Here is a 9,849-nt window from a genome sequence, read left to right on the forward strand (position 1 = left end):
TTAACAGCAGTTATGGCCGGGGTTGGCTGTTTGACTGAACGCTGCATCACCAGACCTCCCGCTCTACATGCAAGCTCTCTTTATTCCCCTCATTAGAAAAAGTGGACAAGGTCCTTTTGATGGTTTGTTACATCGCGGCGTTATCTTACTGATGAGATGACCCTTGCAAATACACCTTTTCCTGACAGACCCTCAGCGTTACGTGAGCCACTAAAACCTCATGCCTAAAATATCAAAAGTCTACATTTTAATGTTTATTCAAGTGAATTTCTTGCTAGACATTAATGAGAAATGGATCGTTCATTAAAACACGCTTTTAATTTTCCACAATTGTGTACTTCCGTATCACAAACTGGAGTCACATGACTAAACATTATAGTCCATCTGTTATATATGGAACTGTTAAAAGCTTTGGGGTGGAAATATATCGAATTTTTCATTGTGTTTGTGTTTCCTAATCCAAATGTACAGGACAAAGAGTTATAGAGATAGACCACAGCACTGTTGTATTCTCATTACTGATTGGTCAGGATGTTCGAGTTCTAACGCTTTATCGTTTCCATAGTAACAGCTACATTACAGCGACTTGGTTAGCAAATGAATAAGGAAATGCTTATTAGGCATTTAAGGAAGGAGTCTCCAGTGTCAAGGCTTTGTAACAGAAATATTAAATAACTTTTGTTTTTTACAGATTCAAGAGACTCTATGCTGCATTGTTTATTAATTAATAAAAGAAATGTCATTGTTGGTTAATTGACGTGGTACAAGAGGAAGGAAGCACTTAAGGTTGTGCTGTTGGAAGAAAATCAACCTCCAGAGGAATCAACGTGTTTGATCTCCAGCGTGATCCACAGCTCTGAGGGAAATTCTTTAATCAACTATTTGAGAAAATGTACACAAGAGATCCGAACATCGCTGCTCACTCGGCGTTTACTTCATTCCTGCCAAATGTAACGACTTCATATTTCATTTAACACATGGATAGCCCAGACACACAGAGTTATTACTGTGTATAATAGATAAAGAAATAAATCTGATATTGACTCAATTAATACAGTCTTGTGTTCAGTCAGCATGAACAATATCAGCTTTTACTTAATAAACATAGTGTCATTTTTATATACAGCCTTTCCCCCCCTCATAACTAACAGGTCTTTGTTGTGGACGTAACCAAATACAGCATGTTCCTTAGCTAACAGCTAATGACCGTGAGGAAGCTCGACACTGGAATCTGCACAGGCGTCAAACCGTTTCCACTAAAACAAAATCACGCTGGACAGAAAACAGAAAAGGACGTGCCCGTCGACGGAAACCACACCAGAAGGAATCTGAAAGTTTGAGACGTGACCTTCTGAAAGGGGCAACGCACACGAGCACGGTGCTAAAGCGTAAAAAAATTCGGCGGTCTCAATAATAAGAGCTCCCACTGCAGCCTGCTATCACGTTCATTAACACAAGCCGTAACGAGGCAGCAAGTGGTTGTTTGGGCCAGCGGGGGAGCGTCAACACATGCCGCACATCAACCGTCCACTACAATTCAAGGCCCCCATTAAGTTAATTACCACTATCTCACGCAGCAAGGCATGCTGGGAAGGCAGCCATTTGATTTGCCCTGTGGGCATCTTAACCGTCTTAGCCTCAGAAATGCTGATCACTTTATTTACAGTGGAATAAATGAGAAGTGGAGTTGGAGATGAAGAAAATGTCGGGCTTGGCGATCAGGGAAATAAAATGAATGAGTGTGAAAGTGGATAAGACAATATTTGATTTGAATTTCCGAATGCTGGCTTTAAATACATCTGATCACCGTCGTTAAATTCAATACACTGTGATGTATGATTCACCTCACAAAATGTCTTTGTTTCTATACTTGAGGCGTATCTGAAGCTCTAACACATTTACAGACTGAAATTTGCATCAAGCACCAGGTTCAACCCCCCCCCCCCCCCACCACCCAAAAAAATGTACGACCTTTTGAACCAAGGAAATCATGTCAAGAGGAAAAAAAAAAAGACTAATGAGACAGTTTAATGAATCTTATTAACGCACTGCTGCCCTGAAGATTAGTGGGAAATGGAGGAGGTCAGGATTATTACACTGACTGCTATAAAGCCAGGTTTCACTGATTCCAAATTGCACTGAAGTGAAATTCACTAAATAAACATAAAAATCAGGCTAAGATTTGATTTGAGGTTTAAACAAATAACGTAAGCAGACGTTAAGAAACAGACCAAGCAACAAAAGCAGAGATGAAGACGAGGACGCAGGTTTAGATCTCTAACAAGAAAGGAAACCCGTCTTCTCTGGCGTGACTCGAGGCAATTCATTCCAGTCAGCTGACTTTATAAATCACATCAGGTCTTCGTTTATTATTTAAACTTTCACACACGTCCAAATACACACTTTAACTATATGACAGCTACAAAAAAAGGAACAGTTACAAGTTTAGCACAGAACAAATGCACCAATGGATTCTATTTTTTCAGATCTGTTAGAAAATACTGGTTAAGGAAATTTTCACACCCAAAAGGGTGCATTAGATGAATTGGATATTTAACAAAAGCATTTAATGTGATCATAACAATGAGGAGTTATCATGTATCAGAGTGGTCATCATGTTAGATTTAAAAGCAAAGAAAAAATATTGACCAGTCAGAATTTTATATCTCTGATATTTTTCAGTCAGAATTTTCTATCCCTGACTTTTTTATCAGAATTTTCTATCCATGATTATTTTTAGTCAGCATTTTCTAGCCCTGATTTCTTTTCCATTCAGAATTTTTTCTCTTTTTTTCAGGAAGCATTTTCTACCCCTGTTTTTTTTTTATTCAGCATTTTCTATCCCTGATTTTTTTTTATTCAGAATTTTTTATCCCTTATTTTTTTTCAGTCAGCATTTTCTAGCCCTGATTTTTTTCAGTCAGCATTTTCTAGCCCTTATTTTTTTTTATTCAGAATTTTCTATTCCTGATATTTTTCAGTCAGCATTTTCTAGCCCTGATTTTTTTCTGTCAGCATTTTAAATCCCTGATTTTTTTCAGTCAGCATTTTCTATCCCTGTTTTGTTTCAGATTTTTGTTTTTCAAAGCCGTGTTCTAAATGTTTGTACTAAAGAAAAATGGAGGCGTTACCTACAGGCAGGTGATTTGAATAATGTGAATGGGGATCCCGAAGCATGCAGCCTGACTTTAATTACTAGAACGTTTCCCTTTGTAAATATAAGGCCCATGCATCTAAGACAGGCCTTATCAAAGCCTTTCACCCCTGCAGACGTCCAAGAACCACGGCACTCGCCTAATACCCCGCGTATCGTTTTTTGAAACAAAAGATTACAGAATCTAAACAAACATAACAAGGTGCAGACAATACTCTTGTTGCCGAGGCCTAATCTAAAAATACTCTAATGAGTCTCTGAGTTGCTTCTCCTAAGAAACCCTTTCCTAATGATACCGCAGAGCAGACCACAGATGAGAAGCGAGGAAGGAGACAGGTAGGAGAGGAAGAAGAAGCGGGAACCTGAGGAGAGAGAGAGGGAAAAAAAACCTTAATTATTAGCCCCAGTGGGATCTCTTATACTCCGTCTAGCTTGGACAACACCAATTAATACGGCAATTATTATCTCGGCCTGTAGCGAGGGGAGGAACCAGCCAGATTACTCATCTCTCCACAAACCTGTTATTATACGCTGAAGATACAGAGATTCTCACACGGAGGGTAATTATTTAGCGTGCAGATTTCTCCTAATGCACAGCCGTTCAGGACGTAATGGGCAGTTCTTGTTTTTTTCGAGGTGGATAATGAGACGGAGATTATAGATGCTTGACATGGGGTGTATTCCGAGGACCTACTGTACACTCCTGCACTTTAACACTCATTACTAGCGTATTCTGGTTCACACTACCAGGTGTGCGCTCACATGGTGCTACACTGACACCCCGCTGTCTCGGCTTACCGTCTCTCCTCTCCAATTAGTCTACTAGCATTAGCCATATATCCACTCCGTCAACAGATACGTCCATTACTCGCCAAAAAATTCACCAGACGTTTCTGTTTTCACACAATCCGACGGATTTAAAGAAGAAAAAACAAATGACTAGGCTGGTAAATAAGATCTAACACAAATTAATAAATAAAAGCTTGCTTTGAGGTCTAACTGCAAACAGCTCCCTAGACAGAGATCATGCTTGAGCTGTAAGATTCTGATATTTCTGTTCATTTTGCCAAACGTAGCAGATCTAACGTTCTTATTCTAAATGACTTCAGGATTCGAGGTCCCTCCAAAGCTCTTACGCCGAGACACTCGAACGTCTTAAACACGCTTACACTGTTTTATGATTTCATTTCCTGCCCAGATGATTTTCCGAGGTTTGAAAACCATCGCGTGTGTCGCCTCGCCAACCGTCATCTAGCGGTTCGCGATGAGAGCGCTGTAAAAACAGCAGTGCATTGTGGGTGTCCGTTTCCTCCCAGGCGTTAATGGCTTGCTCCCTGCAGTCCTTCAGTGTACTGTATTGTGTAGCAGGGTGTGAGGGTGTAATCAGCTCTCGGTGATCTAGCGAGGTGTCTGATGTGATAAAGTGAGGCTCAGTGGTGTGCACAGGCCAAGGGCTGCTGGTTTGGACCCTGGCTGGGACACAGGGGGGATTTAGGCTGCCTATCAGCAGCGTGCAGGTGCCAATATCCATCCCTTCCTTTCAGTCAAGTAGTAATAAGGGACGTGTGAGTCTTTAACGCAGCGCTATTACAAGCACTTGGTCCGGTTCAAAATGTACCACCGATTCATCAACATTAGCCTGTATCCAATTTCATCTCGAGTATAATCATCTGGAGGCTCCACACACACACACACACACACACAATCCCTCTCTTTTTCCTGCTATTTTTAAATCCCCTGTCCTTGTCTTGGCTTTGTGAGCGCATCTTTTAGCGCTGCGCTGCGCTTCCTCTCAGCCACTGTAAAATCACATCTGACAGCCAATGAAAACCCAGCGGATGCTTGCATGTTATCTTGACACGGCCATGGTAAGCTGGCGCTACTGATGCTAAACGGCCGTCGTAAGCCTTTTAAGAGCCATCCATGCTGCCTAATGTGGACTCTGGAAAAGAAGGGGGAAAAAATAGAGAGGGGGGGGGCATTTATACATTTTTACTCCATGTTTAGGAAAAAGGGAGCGGTTCCCTTTTTCAGCCTGACAATGGCCTAAGGAGGAATTTATTTGTACCTAGACGTGATCGAATGGCGTGAAGTCGAGCGCTTATTATGCAATACGAATGTGTTGGCTTATAGATTCCTCAATCATGTGCTAAAACCCACCTTCTCACTTGTATAATATACATAGAAATTGCAACCTCATATACATGTCCTTATTTAACGCTTTATTAGTTTATATTCCAGTCTGTGCTTATATTAACACCTTATCATTTCTATAGTAACCCTTTCACCAGGACTTGTAAGGTGAATACTACAATAAATCAAGACAAATGAAAGAAAGGACTGCTGAACAAAGATGTAAAAAAAAAAAAAGCAAAATCGAAGAGTCTGCTCTTGTTTACAATCAAGAGGTTTTCCACCACAGGAAAGTCTTCAGGACCTTCAGTAGTCTTCAGAGTTTTGTGTGTTATAAAGACGTATTCTAAAAAAGAGAGAGAGAGAGAGAGAGTCAGGTTTAGGGAAAGAGTTAATGATACAAGATTATTGAGCTAAAATATGATAGCTCAGTAAATAGCATTTCTTCTAATTAATAAAATGTTATAGTAGCACTGGAAATTTGATGCGGTCGAAGCAGAATAAAAATTTGAGACGTCCAGTTCAAACATATTTCTGGGTTGATATTAAGTTTAAAAAAAGACGTTTATAAAAACAAACAAACAAATAAACAAATAATAAATAAAATAAAATAAAATAAAATAAAATAAAATAAAATAAAATAAATAAATAAATAAATAAATACCCTTTTTTCTGGGTAAAATCTAGACTTCTTATATAATAAAGTCATAAATAAAGCTCTGATCACTAATCCCAGGCCCCAAGCCTAACTTTAAGCCCTTAACTGATTAATTGTATATTAGACAGTAAGAGTTGCAAAGAAACGTGTAAAACTAAGAGGGGAAAAAACCCCACAACAGTATAAAACTGAGAATAAAACCGCACCCATGGATCCCGGAGTGTTTATTTTAATAAGTGCTTATTGAGTGATGTTTGGAGGATTTTTATTCATTAACATAAAGCTAGGTGAAGGCATTCATCATCCGTTTGAACGTGACGGTGTGCCACGCCCCGCTGGTGTGCCCAGTGTTATTTAGTTTTTTTGTTATAAAGCGAAGAGGCTGTTTTTGTTCCTGGAGCGTACCGCCTTGCCGTGGAAGCTTCATTTATTTTCAGGGGTGTTGTGTTGCACTCGGCGCCCTGTTACACAAAGGTGGAGAGGAGCGGGGAGACGGAGGCGCTGTCATTGTCACCGGCGGGTGTAGAATAACATCTCTTGAGCAGCTTGTAATTAGAGTGGCAGGTATGTAATGAGGGTGCTAGATTGCCCCGTTGTGCTGTTCGTGCCAAGCTGGATGTGGCTGGAGATGGCCTTCACTACACACACACACACACACACACACACCTATTCAGCGACCTTTGACCTAAACTCGGGGCAGAAGGGATTATGATAAGAACACGAAGAATAAATAAGTAAGACACACATGGCTTGGTAGGACGACAATTTTTCTGGCGCGGAATAACCACAAATAAAATCCTCTCAAAAAGTTTTCATTCATTTAAGAAGAATTTAATTTCTGGAAGATCCTACTTAGGTGGAGGTTTTAAACCCTGATTCAGCCATCCTGAAAAATCCTCGCATTTTAGCTTGTGCTCACGCAACGTGGATATCTCGCCCTCTCTCTCTTAACTTTCTGCCCTCTTGGCAAAATGAAAAACTTCTGTCGGAGTCAGATGGAAATTTATATCAGGTTTGTCAGGCGCGAGCCAAAAAACGATCTTACTCGACGTTATTGTGATAAGTTCGGTGCCAGAGATAGAGCAGAAATGAAGGGAAGAGGGAGGGAAGAAACGTGCCCCGCGCTGCGCTCACCAGATAAGTCCGGAAAGCCAAGATTCTCCACTTTCTCCTGCGTCAGAAACCTCCCTGACTCTTCAAATGAGAAAATAAAACCCTCCTCGTTCACGTTCCTGCCCCTCTGCATAATATTTCCTACATTACACCCAGACGCCGCCGAGTTTTCTCAGGAAAACAATCGATCCTCCTCGAAATAGACTGGAACGTGCTGTCAGAAGAAGGGGCGGGGACGTCTTAAGCGATTCCGGACACAATAGAGATCGAATGGAGGTGGGCTCCAAACACCATGCTTCTTTTTCTTTTTTCTTCCTTTCCTCCCCCGCCCTCAACAATGTGGAACATTCCCAACTGCTTGGTAATTACAGAAACACAAAACGGCTCGTCAAGAACAAAACCCTGACATTAGACGCAGCCGATATGTAGATATCGCATTACTTATAATGACGCCTGAAACCCAGGCTTAATGCTTTCATATATTTATATATATTTATTGATATATATTTTTTATGAGATAACCAACACCCATCATCTGCAATTAAGGTCAGATCAATTGTGGATGGAATACATTTCGGGAAAAAAATGACATGCTATCAATATCTCCTCTAATTTGTCACAGAAACCCAACGAGCCATTAAGTAGTTATTTCTTCCATCTTACAGCTCGAGAGGCTCATGAATAAATGAAGAGCGAAGCGTTTAGTTAAGTAAGGAATTCTGTTATTAGAAAAGACATGGAACGTTCCAGAGTGCCATCAGCGTTCCTCTTTCTTTCTTTCTTTCTTTCTTTCTTTCTTTCTTTCTTTCTTTCTTTCTTTCTTTCTTTCTTTCTTTCTTTCTTTCTTTCTTTCTTTCTTTCCCTCTTAAGACAAAACACATAGTCATTTAATCCCAGAAACAAGAAAACACAAACTTCTGAAGACTTTCCTGTGGCAGAAAGGTCCCCGGTTCAAAATCGGGTGGAAACATGCTTGGGGCAGTGGTGGCTCAAGTGGTCAAGGCTCTGGGATGTTGATCAGAGGATCGGGGTTCAAGCCTCAGCCACCAAGCTCCATTGTTGGGCAATTGAGCAAGGCCCTTAACCCTCTCTGCTCCAGGGGTACTGTATCATAGCTGCCCTTGCACTATGACCCCAACCTCCTCAGCTGGGATTTGCGAAGAAAAGAATTCCACTGTGCTGTAATGTATGTGGATGGAGTTCATGCAACAAAGCTTGCTCTAATGATAGGCTTCTAGCTTTTAAGTACATCTTAGCTAGAAGTGTGTCCTAATTCAACAACAAGCGCACTTCAAAAATTCTTAATCAATCCAATATATAATCAAATAAATAAGTGTGGACACTCAGCACTCACCAGTTGAGGGTGGAGTTACCAGGTGCTGACACTGGATGAGAAAATTTTTCAAGATGGCTGACGATATTCTGGTGGATAAGATGTCTCACTAACATTTTCAAAAATTAGCCCACATTGCGAGATTTATTTTCAGTTTTAAAAATTCATCCTATTCTGTTAAAGCTAGAGGTGTAGGATTATGTGTTGTGATGTTATTTGCCATTCTGCTTATTCATCAACTTGGGTGAGTTTATGTAGCTGGTAGAGTTAGCTTTTTTTTTTTGCTTTTCAATTTCCCAACAAAGCTAGTAACAAGCTTAGCATTGAGCATGTCAATCAATAGAAGGTGCAGATAGATAGATGTACATTTTGAAAGTTAAAAAAGAAAGAAAAAAGGCCACGCCTACACTATTGGATGCTGCACATTCACACAAGACTAACTACAAGCGACGCGAGTGACTTCTGAAACGATGACGTTCAGGTTTCGACGCAGGCCATTGTCTTCAGGAAGCCTGTGCGATTTCCAAATACCAAAAAGGTGCATTAAATCCACAAGGCGCTCTGAGAGAATGTCAGTGAGGGGGGGTGCAGAATGTCTGGAGAAAATGTCAAGGGGATTTAACAGCACCTGGCAACCTCTAATACGGATATGCAAATGGCAGCCAGACTTAAACATCAACAACAGCAAAGCGGGATTGTGCGGAAACGCCACGGGAACGCCGGGAACAAAACGCTCCACGTTGGAAGTTTAATCTCAATCACGTAGAGGGTGAAGTGTTCGAGGGGCAAAGGTCATGTCTGCCGTAATGGGTATGAAAATCAGGCAGTGACCGGTTAATCCACTCGCTATCAGATCCAGCATGACGCTCATTCACACCACACACACTGATAACCCTGACAGAAGAGTCACAGCAGCTCCACCAGTCAATAATCACATGATGCTAATCTGAAACTCATCCACTGCCTTTTAGACACTCCACCTTTCCTACATATCACACACCATTCGATTATTTTCCATGGGATTGTATTACACAAGTCATTTATTTTAAATTATTATAAAATAAATTTGTCTTGGCAGGATTTTAGGGTTATTTTATATTGTAATACAGTGTATTTATTTTTACGCAGTTCATTTTTATTTATGTTCCTTTCATACGATTCATTTTTTTTATCACATTTAATTTTCACTTTATTTTAATATTTTAAAAATTGCTTTATTATTTTTTAAATTATTATATTATTGAACTTTTTTTTTTTTAATTATTTTTTAAACTTATTTACTTATTTATTTATTGGATTTCCACATTTATTTTCATTTTATTTCTTAGATTTTTCACCATTTATTTTCACTTATTATATTCTGCTGTATTTATTCTTTATTCTATTTCATGTGTTTTCGTACCATATTTTATTTTTTACTGACTTTGACATTTGAATTCATCTATTTTTATTTCATTT

At 39.8% G+C, this 9,849-nt stretch overlaps 1 long non-coding RNA gene across 1 annotated transcript; it reads right to left on the reverse strand.

Moving 5' to 3' along the window:
• Positions 1 to 2,049: 2,049 nt before the first annotated feature.
• On the reverse strand, positions 2,050 to 7,327 carry LOC131347056 (uncharacterized). Its single transcript, XR_009203706.1, has 3 exons — positions 7,080 to 7,327; positions 6,351 to 6,583; positions 2,050 to 5,633 (listed from the first exon to the last, which is right to left on the reverse strand). It is a non-coding gene; the product is annotated as an uncharacterized LOC131347056 (long non-coding RNA).
• Positions 7,328 to 9,849: the final 2,522 nt, after the last annotated feature.

The sequence above is a fragment of the Hemibagrus wyckioides genome, linkage group LG03, assembly GCF_019097595.1.
Source record: "Hemibagrus wyckioides isolate EC202008001 linkage group LG03, SWU_Hwy_1.0, whole genome shotgun sequence".
Classification (NCBI taxonomy): Eukaryota; Metazoa; Chordata; class Actinopteri; order Siluriformes; family Bagridae; genus Hemibagrus; species Hemibagrus wyckioides.